Source organism: Topomyia yanbarensis, chromosome 2 (genome assembly GCF_030247195.1).
Source record: "Topomyia yanbarensis strain Yona2022 chromosome 2, ASM3024719v1, whole genome shotgun sequence".
In the NCBI taxonomy this organism is placed as follows: domain Eukaryota; kingdom Metazoa; phylum Arthropoda; class Insecta; order Diptera; family Culicidae; genus Topomyia; species Topomyia yanbarensis.
Genome location: NC_080671.1, coordinates 241,956,563 through 241,969,979, shown reverse-complemented (window position 1 = coordinate 241,969,979; position 13,417 = coordinate 241,956,563). Strand labels below are relative to the sequence as shown.

The 13,417-nt window shown below is 39.2% G+C and overlaps 1 protein-coding gene across 5 annotated transcripts in view; it reads left to right on the top strand.

Annotated features, from left to right (window-relative positions):
- LOC131682998 (conserved oligomeric Golgi complex subunit 7) overlaps positions 1-13,417 on the top strand; it is a 615,369-nt gene that overhangs the window by 18,813 nt on the left and 583,139 nt on the right. The gene's annotated exons all lie outside the window — the stretch shown is intronic.

The window sequence follows — 13,417 nt, the reverse complement described above, 5'->3', positions numbered from 1 at the left end:
CTCACTTGTATCATTATAAAAAAGGCCCTTTCCAGGGCCACCAAAATCATTTCAAAGAATAAGTTTTCATTTTCTGTTTCATGGACTGTTTCTCCCTGGAGAGCAATTTGGGTTAAACCCTAAATTATGATTTATTTCAGTATGCAAATTGCAAATATGGACAGAAACAAACTGGAGTGAAGTGAAAAACATTTTTACTAGGCGCATTCAAAAAAGGTTTCAATTCGCAAACATTTTACCAAGGTGCCGTATTACATTACTATCTTTACCCTGAGTGTTCGATAATCTCCGTATTGCAAACACAATTTCAATTTTGTTCTTGGGAAGCAGTACGGCTTGGATATTTGGCAACATACCGCCCTGAGCAATTGTCACTCCGGAGAGCAGTTTGTTCAACTTTTCGATGTTACGAATCGCCAGCTGCTGAAGACGTGGGCTAATTCGTCTTTTTGTTGTAACGGGCAGCATTTCCGTCCAATTTTAACACTTTAACAGCAAGGTATTCCATTACAGCTACTAAGTAAACGGCACTCCGACGCGATCAACACAATTTGCTTGTGTATCGACCAACGAAGAGGAGGAGCTACGAAGAACACATATTAAGGACAACACAAAAAAGGACGAGCTTACATTATGCTGTAGTCAGGTATAAAAACTTAGCATGCTGCTGCTCAATATCAGTTTGTTTGTATCGTCGAACCATATACGTCGATCCAAATGTTTCCGAACATTGTTAAAGGATACAAGAAGAAGCGGTCGTCCGTTTGTAGCTGTCAGAAAAGTTCACCAAGCACGCCGTCTCACATGGCACAATACACGAGCTCCAACTAAATTCCGAATACTGCCCATACAAAAGGCCCTTTTCAGGGCCATCATTTATCAATAAAGAATCGAATTGAAGTTTTGTTATTACAAGCATCAGAAAGTGGCTTGCCAAGAGCGTTGGATAGTAAGTGAGCCCCTTGTGAACAATATCGTCTGTATGTCGTAGAATGGCACGAAATAAAAAGGTATCATTTGTGTGATTTGTTGACAGTTTCGTGTAATGATTCAATTTACAATAACATTCATTAAATGCTCTTTTTATGATTACCATATAGATAAATATGTTCGAATATTTTAGATTTCGATGTAAGTGTATTAATATTTCGGTATTTCCATTAGAAATAACGAATTAACTGCTTTTAATACAACCTATCAGAAGATAGTCAAAATTGTAGCATTGTAGTCTAAAGTGTATTCTACTTCACTCCGGTTATGTCTCTGACATTACACACCCATCTTTTTTTCGCGAACGTTTTAATTTTACCGATCTTCGAAAGTCTACTTTCATTGCAAAGATATTAAATTTTTACCAATATTCACGTTAGGTGTTTCTGAATCGGTTGGTGTGTGAATGATTAAAATCCATCTAGTAATAGCGGAGTTATAAGCGTGCAAACCTGACATAGTTTCGTTACATAGGAGATAGTTTAGATTTTAGGATGACACCTAGCCCCAGATAGTGGAGTAAGACATTTTCAATGCCAAAACTTTATTATTTTATCATGTTCAATAAAATTTATAATTCTTTGGAAAACTGGTAGCCAACCGAACATTACATAATGCAGATTACTTTTAGTTTGACTAGAACTAGAAGGAAAATGAACCCTAAGAGCATGTTCAGGAGTGTTTCAGTTTTAGATTCATTATTTTGACAGTTCTATAATATGAAACAGAAAATTTTAAAACTGGAATTTGTTGCCCCCAGCAGTAGTTTTAGCGGGTGTTCTATTCAGTTTAAAATTTATGTCTCGGCATGCCTTCAGCGTTACTGCATTCAAATTTATTTTTCCCCAGTCCATCGGGTCTAAGTTTATTTATTTATTAACAGATTAAGGCCGAAGTGACCTGTGCCGTATACAAAAGATTCCTCCATTCCACTCGGTCCATGGCCGCGCGTCGCCAGCCACGCAGTCTGCGAAGGGTCCGCAAATCGTCTTCCACCTGGTCGATCCATCGTGCTCGCTGCGCGCCACGTCTTCTTGTACCGGTCGGATTGCAATTGAGAACCGTTTTCACAGGGCTATTGTCCGACATTCTGGCTACGTGCCCGGCCCACCGTAGTCGTCCGATTTTCGCGGTATGACAGATGGGCGGCTCCCCCAACAGCTGATGCAACTCATGGTTCATTCGCCGTCTCCATGTGCCGTCTTCCATCTGCACTCCACCGTAGATGGTACGCAGCACTTTCCGTTCGAAAACACCAAGTGCGCGTTGGTCCTCCACGAGCATGGTCGAGGTCTCGTGCCCGTAGAGAACTACCGGTCTAATCAGCGTCTTGTAGATGGTCAACTTTGTACGACGGCGAATTCTGTTCGACCGAAGTGTCTTGCGGAGGCCAAAGTAAGCACGATTTCCTGCCACGATGCGTCTACGAATCTTTCTGCTGGTATCATTGTCGGCAGTCACCAGTGAGCCCAAGTACACGAACTCTTCAACCACCTCGATTTCGTCGCCACCGATGCAAACTCGAAGCGGGCGTTTCTCATTCTCTTCTCGTGAACCTCTTCCTATCATGTACTTTGTCTTCGACGTGTTGATGGCAAGTCCGACGCGCTTGGCTTCTCTTTTCAGTCTGATGTAGGGTTCCTCCATCTTCTCAAAGTTTCGTGCAATAATATCAACGTCATCGGCGAAGCCAAGTAGCTGAACGGACTTTGTGAAAATCGTACCACTCGTTTCCATCCCTGCTCTTCTTATTACACCTTCCAGCGCGATGTTGAATAACAGACACGAGAGACCATCACCTTGCCGTAACCCTCTGCGTGATACGAAGGGACTCGAGAGCGTCCCTGAGACACGTACTACGCACATCACCCGATCCATCGTCGCCTTCACTAATCGCGTCAGTTTGTCCGGGAATCCGTACTCGTGCATAATCTGCCATAGCTGATCTCGATCGATAGTGTCGTATGCGGCTTTAAAGTCGATGAACAAATGATGTGTGGGCACATTGTACTCGCGGCATTTCTGCAGTACTTGACGAAGAGCGAACACCTGGTCCGTGGTAGATCGTTCCCTCATGAAACCCGCCTGGTACTGCCCCACGAACTCTCTTGCAATTGGTGATAGTCGACGGCATAGTATTTGGGAGAGTGCCTTGTAGGCGGCGTTCAGCAGGGTGATTGCTCGGTAATTACAGCAATCCAGCTTGTCGCCCTTTTTGTAGATAGGACACACGACACCTTCCATCCACTCCTCCGGTAAAATCTTCTCCTCCCAAATCTTGGTAATCACCCAGTGCAGCGCTTTAGCCAGTGGCTCGCCACCGTGTTTTAGTAGCTCGCTTGGTATTTGGTCAACCCCAGCGGCTTTATTATTTTTGAGCCGGCTGATTTCCTCCTGAATTTCTTGGAGATCCGGAGCCGGTAGTGTAATGTCTTCCGCGCGTGCTCCCAGGTGCGTTACCGTGCCATCCTCGTCGTCTGCTGCATCGCCGTTCAGGTGTTCTTCGTAGTGCTGCCGCCACCTCTGGATCACCTCACACTGGTCCGTGAGAAGATTCCCGTTTGTATCTCTGCACATGTCGGCCTGTGGTACGTGGCCCCTGTGCGAGCGGTTCAACTTCTCGTAGAATTTCCGTGTGTCTTTAGCGCGGTACAGCTGCTCCATCGCTTCGCGATCTCGGTCTTCCTGCTGGCGCTTTTTGGTCCGGAAAACCGAGTTCTGCCTGTTCCGTGCCTGTTTATATCGCGCCTCGTTCGCCCTCGTGCGGTGTTGCAGCATTCTCGCCCATGCTGCATTCTTCTCTTCGACTAACTGCTCGCATTCGCCGTCGTACCAGTCGCTTCTTCGGTCCGGGCCCACCGTACCTAGTGCAGTGGCTGCGGTGCTACCTATGGCGGATCGGATATCTCTCCAGCCATCTTCAAGGGCAACTGCGCCTAGCTGCTCTTCCGTTGGTAGTGCCACTTCCAACTGCTGCGCGTATTCTTGAGCCACTCTGCCATCTTGTAGCCGCTCGATGTTTAGCCGCGGCGCTCGGCTTCGACGAGAGCTATGCACTGTCGAAAGTTTTGAGCGCAAGCATACTGCAACCAAGTGGTGGTCCGAATCTATATTCGCACTGCGATAAGTGCGGAAGTTTGTGATGTCCGAGAAGAATCTACCGTCGATTAGAACGTGGTCGATTTGATATTTTGTTGCTTGGTCCGGTGATCTCCAGGTGACTTTGTGGATATCTTTGCGAGGGAAGAAGGTGCTTCGGATTACCATTCCACGGGAGGCTGCGAAGTTCACACATCGTTGGCCGTTGTCATTTGATACGGAATGCAGGCTGTTAGGCCCGATCACCGGTCTGTACATTGCCTCACTTCCTACCTGTGCGTTCATGTCGCCGATGACAATTTTCAATTTTTTCGGGTCTAAGTGTCTGTGCTGAAAACTTTGCATGTATTAAAAACACAGTTCTAAACGTGTTTTAAAATCATCAACAAATAGAACAGCGCCGTATAACAGTTTTAAATTTTGAAACAAAACTGTTCGAAATTATATTCGAAATGGGAATGTGAATGTTTCAGTTCCAGTTCTACTTTGAAACTCCTATATAAAATAAAACGCTCCTGAACATGTCCTAAACGATACTAGGGTAAATGATATTGAATTGAAAAATATACTATACGACATAATTAAATGACGTGATGCGTTAAAAACATCATACACCGCTAAATTTAACATATTTTCATCCATCTTTCATGATTGTCTATAGCTAGAAATATTTCTAAAACACTAAATTTTCTGAAATTAAATTACTTTGATTTTTGATACATTACATCGTCTTGAGTGAACTTTAATTAACAAGCTTGCTTATGCTAAAACGCTCGAAAAGTGGAGTTTTATATTCTGGTTGCAGTTGAAAATCGAAATATTGAACCTGCGCTTTTCGTTTTTTCCCTATTTGCAGAGTGGGCAAGTAATGCGCATCTTGTGTACATGTTAGAGAATCAACTTGCCCATCATCTACACCAGTTGCGCTTTAGTTCCGCACGCTGTGAACAGGAGAAAAATTGAAAGGCGCAAGTTCACTAGATCGATTTTCAACTGCAACCAGAATATATTCTAAAGTTAGCAATCACTAGTATATTTTCGACTAAATCGATTGGAAATACTACAGAAAATATCATGAATTGGGTTTTGAATAAAATATAATTATGGTGATCGTTCTCAGCGGTAGGACCCGTTTCCTGCCATCTAAGTTTCGACACACAAAACCTCTAACGAATTAAAACTACATGGAAAAGCAGCACACAAGACGAACTGTTATAGTAAAAGAATAGAAACAATAAACTACGATCAATCGACCGCCGCCGGCGGTGGCTGAGTTGAATTGAACTGATTTTATTTGGTACTTTTGTTGCTGGTAATAATACGGTGGCGAGGGTACATGAACAGATTGCGCTCTGCCGCAACATACTCCCCCACCAAAACGAATGTTTTTAAATATATTTTGGATGTTGATTATTCTGAACTCTGGGGATATAACCACAGACTAACAGACATAACACTCAAAAACAAAGCTTCGCCCGCTTTAACGGTCATTTTAAATATATTTGTAGTTGGGACTGTGGCCACATTTGAAATTATGGCGCCACTGACATATGAACAAGCATATGGGGGATAGACCACTAGTGAAAAATTGTTCCAAAACCTGAGGGGTAACCCACCAGTAGATGAGTGATTGGGACTGTGAATAAAAGGTGGAGCTAGTGTTCTGGGAAAATTGTCAGATCGATGTTTTTTGAGGGAATTCCCTCATAGTGTTATGTCTGTTAGTCTGTGATATAACTTCAAGAATGACTTGCATTCCATACTAGATTCCTCCATCGCTGTTTGAATTGTCGGTGGTATTTTGTAATGGCGACATGCTGGCGTTTCGGGACTTACTGCTACGGAGCACTTGCTGATGGATGAACGCATTCGGAGACGTTGCAATCCGCGCAACTGGGAGTAGATTTCGGTGGAAATTGCATTCTACTAAGCGGCTGCAAGTACGCCCACACTGATATAGCACCGCAGGGGGTTGATTTTGCTATACAGCTGCATACCCGCTCACACCGGCATAGCTGAAGTGACGTAGAGCAAGTCCGTAGCCGATTCTCCTTACATGAATTCCCACTATCGAAATATCAAACTGTGGCACGATGGTATCCTGGTCACGGTACCAGATGATCTAGCAGTCCTAACACCAGCACACTTCCTGATTGGCACTTCACAATCCGCTCTCCCCGACGCCGACGTCAGCCAGATGCCGATCGGCCGTCTTGATCACTATCAACGTCTCCAGCAGGGTTGTTAATCGATAATTAATCGTCATCGTCGATAACGTTAACCACCCGTCAACGTCATCGGAAACACCGTTAACGATAATGTATCGTCAGATTCATCGTCATCGTCGATAATTCATCGGTGGTTATCGCGATACATTTTGCGTTACTTTCCCGTTTATTTGAGTTGAAGTTGATGCGGCTAACTTTCAATTGTTTAGAAATAAATAACTGTTAAAGAACATGTTGGTAGTTGAAAATAAATAGTATTGGACATTTTCTATGCACCGGGGGGGGGGGGGGGGGGGGGTTCGACGATGTGTCAAAATGGAATTTTTTGTCAACTTTTCGGGAGTGTTTTATATTGAAGGGTAAGTTATTGGCAGTTGACAATGAATAGTTTTGGACATTTTCAATATTTATTTATTTATTTCAAGTCGTCAATCAGATGTAGACCGGTTTCTTACAATAATTATTAAACTAACTTAACACTAGTTAAAATTTTGGTTTACTTTAAACTGCTGCTTAAGTTTTGTTTTCGACATAGTGAAGTCAATGCTTTCGCAATGTTTGTTGTAAATATACATCATTTGGTTTAAAGGGCCAAACTTGGCATAATTAGTGCGATGGCGAATTGTACAAAAGATGCTGCGGTTACGTAGTTGCCGAGAAGGAGCATAAAAATTTAGTTTCGATAAAAGTTCGATTGAATCAATACGATGTGATACAATGTCGTTTACAAATGATACCATAGAAAATTCACGACGATCTTTCAAGGTTTGAATGTCAATTAGCATGCACCGTGCTTCATAAGATGGCAAATGTAGTCCAGTCCAACCTAGTTTATGAAGAGCGAACATCAAAAACTGCTTTTGTACTGATTCTATCCGGTTTGCATGCGTTGCTGAAAAAGGCGACCAAACTATACTACAATATTCTAGTGTTGAACGCACATAGGCTACATATAATGTTTTTATTGTGTAGGGATCTTGGAAATTATAGCTGAAGCGTTTAATAAAACCTAGTGTGCTGTTTGCTTTGTTAATTATTGTGTTATAATGATCTATGAATGTTATTTTGGAATCTATAATAACTCCTAGGTCTCTTATTCTGTCACACTTTTCTACTTGTTGATTTCCCAATAAGATTCTATTGTTCTGTATATTATTCTTTCTACTCAATGTTATGGAATTACATTTTTTTACATTCAGTTTCAGCAGGCTTTTATTACACCATGTATAAAATATATTTACTTCGTTTTGAAATGTCTGAAAGTCTTCACCATTTCTTATTTCTAGAAATAGTTTCATATCATCAGCATATATAAGAACTTTTACATTTTTTAGAATGAAGGAAATGTCGTTAACAAATAAAATAAAGAATAGCGGCCCAAATGAGACCCTTGAGGGACTCCTGATGTAACTTGAATTGGGATTGATTTTATCCCTTTAAATCTAACAGCTTGTTCACGATTTGTAAGATATGATTGTACCCATGTAAGAAGTCCTGGCTCAAACCCCATTTTTTATAATTTAAAAAGTAGCATGGGTATGTCGATGCGATCAAATGCTTTGCTAAAATCTGTATAAAGAGCTTCAACGTGGTTTCCGTTATCCATTGCTGTTAATGTGTAGTTAATGAATTCGAGTAGATTTGTACTTGTAGAACGCCCTTTGAAAAAACCATGTTGCACATGGGTAATTCTGTTCTTGATTTGGTGGAATAAATTTTCATTAACAATCGCCTCGAAAATCTTGGGAATGCACGAGATGATAGCTATTCCACGATAGTTACGCACATCGGATTTTTTACCATTTTTCAAAATTGGAACTAGGAAAGAGCTTTTCCATGTTTTAGGAAAACAACCTGATTCTAGAGACATGTTAAAAAGCCAAAATAAAGGAGCGGTTAGTTCTATTGACAAAGTTTTTAAAAACACCGGTGGAACGCCATCAGGTCCAGGGCTTTTAGAGCTATCCAAGTTTTTTAAGGCATCCATGATTGTATGTACTTTTATCTGTTTAATGTTAATATCTCTTGAAAGTTCTGGGAGGAATGAAAAGTATTCACGCTCTCGATCCTTCTCTGAAAATGTAGTGTAAACTTCCTGGAAGAATGTTGCAAAAAGATTGCAGATTTCCTCTGAGTTATCGCCTACCTTTCCATCAAGATGCATTTCTGTTGGGAAATAATCCGATTTTATTTTAGTTTTTACGTAATTAAAGAAATTTTTTGGGCAAGTTTTTATATTGCGTTCTGTTCTTGCATTGTACTCTTCAAACGCGATATCAATGGCAAGGTTCAATTGATCGCATAGATTTAAATAGTTTGTTAAGTTATCTTCGCTGTTGTATTTTTTGTAGATTTTGTGTGCTTTCTGCTTACGATTTTTTAAATTTTTGATTTCTCTATTAAACCAGATGGGATGTTTTGAGTTATAGTGACGCCTTCTTCTTTTCAATGGTATATCTTCGTGAATGACTTCAAATAATATTTTGTAGAAGATGTCTACGGCAGCTTTAACATTTTCTTCATTTCTTAAAATCATTTGCCAGTTTATTGCATTAATTTTTTGCCTCAAGCTTTCATAGTTAGCGGACTCGTAATCAAATACCTCCTCAAATTCACTATCACCAGGTCTGTCGTTAACATGCAAGAATATAGAAAACTCAATGGCTGTATGATAAGCTTCATTCTTCCATAAGGGAGTAAGTGATTCCGTTACACAGAAGTCTTCGTCTATATTCGTCATTAATAAATCTAAATAGCAATGTCGCTGATTTCTTATGTGATTTATTTGATTAAGTCCTAAACTGGCAGATTTATCGCAAATGAACTGCAAAGTTTCATTTTCCCCTACAACAGGAAGTAGGATGCTCTCATTATCAGCATCTGGTATGAAATCAATACCGCGTTGATTGAAATCGCCATATATGTGAACTTTTACGTGCGGGGAAAGACTATTAATAATGCATTCAGCAGCATGATAAAACTTTTCGTAAGTCGTTTTTCGAGCAAAATTTGGAGGAAAATACACCGAAGCGAAAACGTGAGTTTCGTCTTTAACATGTACTTTCACCCACACATGCTCGAATTCTTTTGATTTTATAGTTTTGATAACTTCTGCATTTAGTTTTGCTGAAATCGCAATCAAAGCGCCCCCTCCTGACTTCTTACCAGATACATGACAATCACGGTCATCCCTAAATACATTGTAATTGCTCCCGAAAACTTCTTCACTTCTCACTGTTTCGTCCCAACTAGTCTCAGTTGCTAAAATTACGGAATAATGACAACCTAATATTTTGTTTTGAATCACATTCATCTTAGCTGCACTTTTCATGCGGTTAAAGTTTTGGCGCGTACACAGGGGGTTCGACGATGTATCAAAATGGATTTTTTTTTTCAACTTTTAGGGAAAGTTTATTATATTGAAGAAGTTATTAATAAGTGAAAATCAATAGTTTTGGGCATGTACCGTCGGTGCGTCAAAATAGAAATTTTTGACATTAAAAATGTCTTACTCCACTATCTGGGGCTAGGTGTCATTCTAAAATCTAAACTATCTCCCATGTAACGAAACTATGTAAGGTTTGCACGCTTATAACTCCGATATTACTAGATGGATTTTAATCATTCATACACCAACCGATTCAGAAACACCTAACTTAAATATTGGTAATAATTTAATATCTCCCCAATAAAAGTAGACTTTTAAAAATTGATAAAATTAAAAAGTTCGCGAAAAACGGGAAAATTACCATTCGTGATGCAGATTTCTCAGACACAGCCGTCATTAGAGGGTAGGTTAGTGGCTCAATCACACGCGAAAAGTCATAAATAGAAGCAACGCATGTCCGTTTAAATCAGTTGTTGCTCTTATCCCATATGAGCAACATCTTCTCCGGGCGATGCAATAAGCGCTATCGATTTTCGGCAACGTTGGCATTCGCACACACTCGCACCTAAGTGACTAAACCATATACGGTTAGTTTATAAATAGAGGTGACGCGTACCCGTTTGAATCAGTTTTTGTTCTTATGTCGAACGGGTAAGATCATGGCTGCAGCGTCTGGGCACTGCAATAAGCGGTAGACGCTATGCATTTTCGGCAGCGGTGGCCGTGTGCGGATTTTTCGGGTACCAGCACGGTGTCACAAAATGATTTGCAAAGTGGGTGGGTGGGGTGGTTTGGATTTAATTCAATACGGTGTGTGCTGCTTAAGAGTGTTGCGTTTGAAAAAATATATTTATTTTTATGCATGCGTGTGCGTTGTAACTTGTTAATCCATGTTTACGGCGCTTTGTAGCTGCGTAGGGTAAAGAGCCTATTGGTTTTCATGTTTCATATTTCGGTTATATGTTTTTTATGAGTAAGGCATCTGACAACGTGCTTCTGGAGTTATTGCACTGTTCAGCAGCGTAGTATTTTATATAGGAGAGTACACTCAGGTTTTTTACGCGGATTTTGAAATTTACGTGGTTTTCATTAACGCGTTTTTTTTTAAATTTACGCGGTTTTCATTTGACCTGTATCCCCTGCGTGAAAAATCTGAGTGTAATTGCATCGGAAACAATCACATTCCCAGCAGAACTTTTTGTTTTCCAATTTCAAACACTTTTGTTTCGTACTGCACACAACGGAAAATTTTAAAACAGAACTTACCGTCCCAGCAGCAGTTTAAGCGGGTGTTCTTTTTCGATTCAAATTCAAGCCATGTCTTAAGCGTTACTGGACTTAAAATTGTTTTCCCAGTTTATCCAGTCAGAATATTTGTCCTACCCTATGTATTTAAAACACAGTTCTAATTGCGTTTTAAAGTATACAACAAATAGAACGGCTGGGTATACTAATTTAAATTTTAAAATAAATCTGTTTTAAATGATGAAACAAACCGCTGTACTGAAGATATAATTATGTCAGTCCTATTACCACATAAAACACATATATAACATAAAACGCTGCAGAATTGGTTTAATAATACAATGTTTACACTACAGAGTTATAACACGTTTTAATAATTAGCAACAAGAAAAATGTCACCAAGATAGCATAAAAACCCGTTTTAACTGGTAGTGCGAACGTTGTATAACAATGTAATTTATCAAATAATTTCATTTGTTCAACCACTAATCGATCAAGAAATACTTAACCTTAAGATTGTTTACTTAAGTTCATTAGTACATTATTGAAAATTTAAATGGAAAATGAAATTTCATATTTCATGGAGAATCTGTATATTTCCGTTGGCGGGCGTGGGCTTCCTCATCACGGCTCTCAATATGGAACTTTTCTTTTGAATATATTTTCTGGACAGACCAGCCTATTTTTACTAGATGGATCAGCCAAATAATGCCAATCACCTAGTGAGATACTTGATTAATTAATAGATTACCGTTAAAAGACCTTCAATAAATTATGTTTTGATGGGGAGGGTATATAGCAAATTGTAACATATGAAAACAGGCGAGTGAACAAGAGCGTGAGTCGATATGTGTGATAGATAAAATTCATTTGCACGCTCTTGAAAAAAACTACATTTTTAATGTCACCGTGGTCGTGTCCTGTACACAACCCTTTAATTTTTCAACTTTCACGAACTTTTTATATCGAAGGGCAGGTTGTTGGCAGTTGAAAATCGATAGTTTTGGACATTTTCAAATAACAGTAGAATCCACCAGTGCACAGTGTTTCCAAAATGGCAAAAAGGTTAAAGAAATTCTTTGAACCATGAAAAACATCTTTTAGCTATAGTGTCTTCAGCAAAGTTTATTTATATTTTTTGCATTTAAAAAGTATTAGTTAGGTGATTAATCCCAAGAAGTGTTTGTTTGGTCATTTATGAAAATAAAAAAAAACTTTTTTTGGCAAAGTTGTTGAAAATATCTTTAGTATTAACTTCGCTGAAGAGACTATGTGTCTATCTGTCGATTTAATTATACCTTTGTGAAGATTTCTGTGATATACCCCACAAAATTGCTTATTTCAAAATACTTTTCCTGGTAATTTTGTAGAATTTCAAAATGTTCAAAGATTTCGTTCAGCATAAAAAATACAGAATTTTTGTAATGTTAGTTTATTTGTATCTCTTACAACTTAGAAGTTATCGAATGATTTAGTAGCCAACAGAGTTACAAATAATCGAAGCTCTATTTTGACGGCTGAAAATAAACCTGATGCGACTCGCGGTGAATAGAAAAAATATTCATTCAAATATTCATTCAGTTGAATATCGTACAATATATTCATTTCACTAATTATCAAGGTAAATGTTTTGAAATACCGGTAAAGCATATGAAACAACAATCAACATCACATACATTGTGCCAGGGCCTAATTTGATGCGTTTGATTCGGTTCTGCACGGTCGCTTCGTGTAATAATCGGAGACGAATGAAAATGTGCATGGATGAATGGGCGGTTTGTTCGTTTGACGTTTTCAGCTGCGTCACTGAATATTGAAAATGAATGTTGCTGAATATGATCAATTTTCATTCAATGAAATTGAATATTTTTAACTCTGGTAGCCAAAAAGTAATGTTTTGGTATGGAAGTTACAAATTTCCGCAGGTATAGCTTCACCAAGACGAATCTGTAAAACAAACACTATCAAAACCGTTTGGTGGTCTCTAGTCTACGTTCAAGTCAAATTCGAGTAAATTCCTTCTTTAGCATATCTTTCTTATCTGAGAGATGCAAAATATATAAAAATAATACTACTGTACTGCAAGACCTCCTAAGGGAATTTTTTTACTAAATAATCAGAACGGGTTATAAGGCTTTGTCAAGGGACTAAAGAAGATTATTTTAACCACTGCGGTTTATTAAAAAGAAAGGAAAAAATATATTAGTCTTGGTGTTTGCGTTTCGACATCGTCTCTTCAGAATCAGAAAAGATATGTGCTGATTTTGTCAATGTCAATTCATCAATGGCTGATAAAAACGGGTCTTCACTGTATTCAAAAACGACTGAAACTCTATTATGAGGCCGTTCATAAATTACACTACATATTTGAAGGTAAAAGAAGGAAGCATGAAGCATCTTGTTACATAGTGGAGAGAAGAAACGGAGGAGGGGCTAAAAGCTTCCCAACTAGAAAAAAATATACATT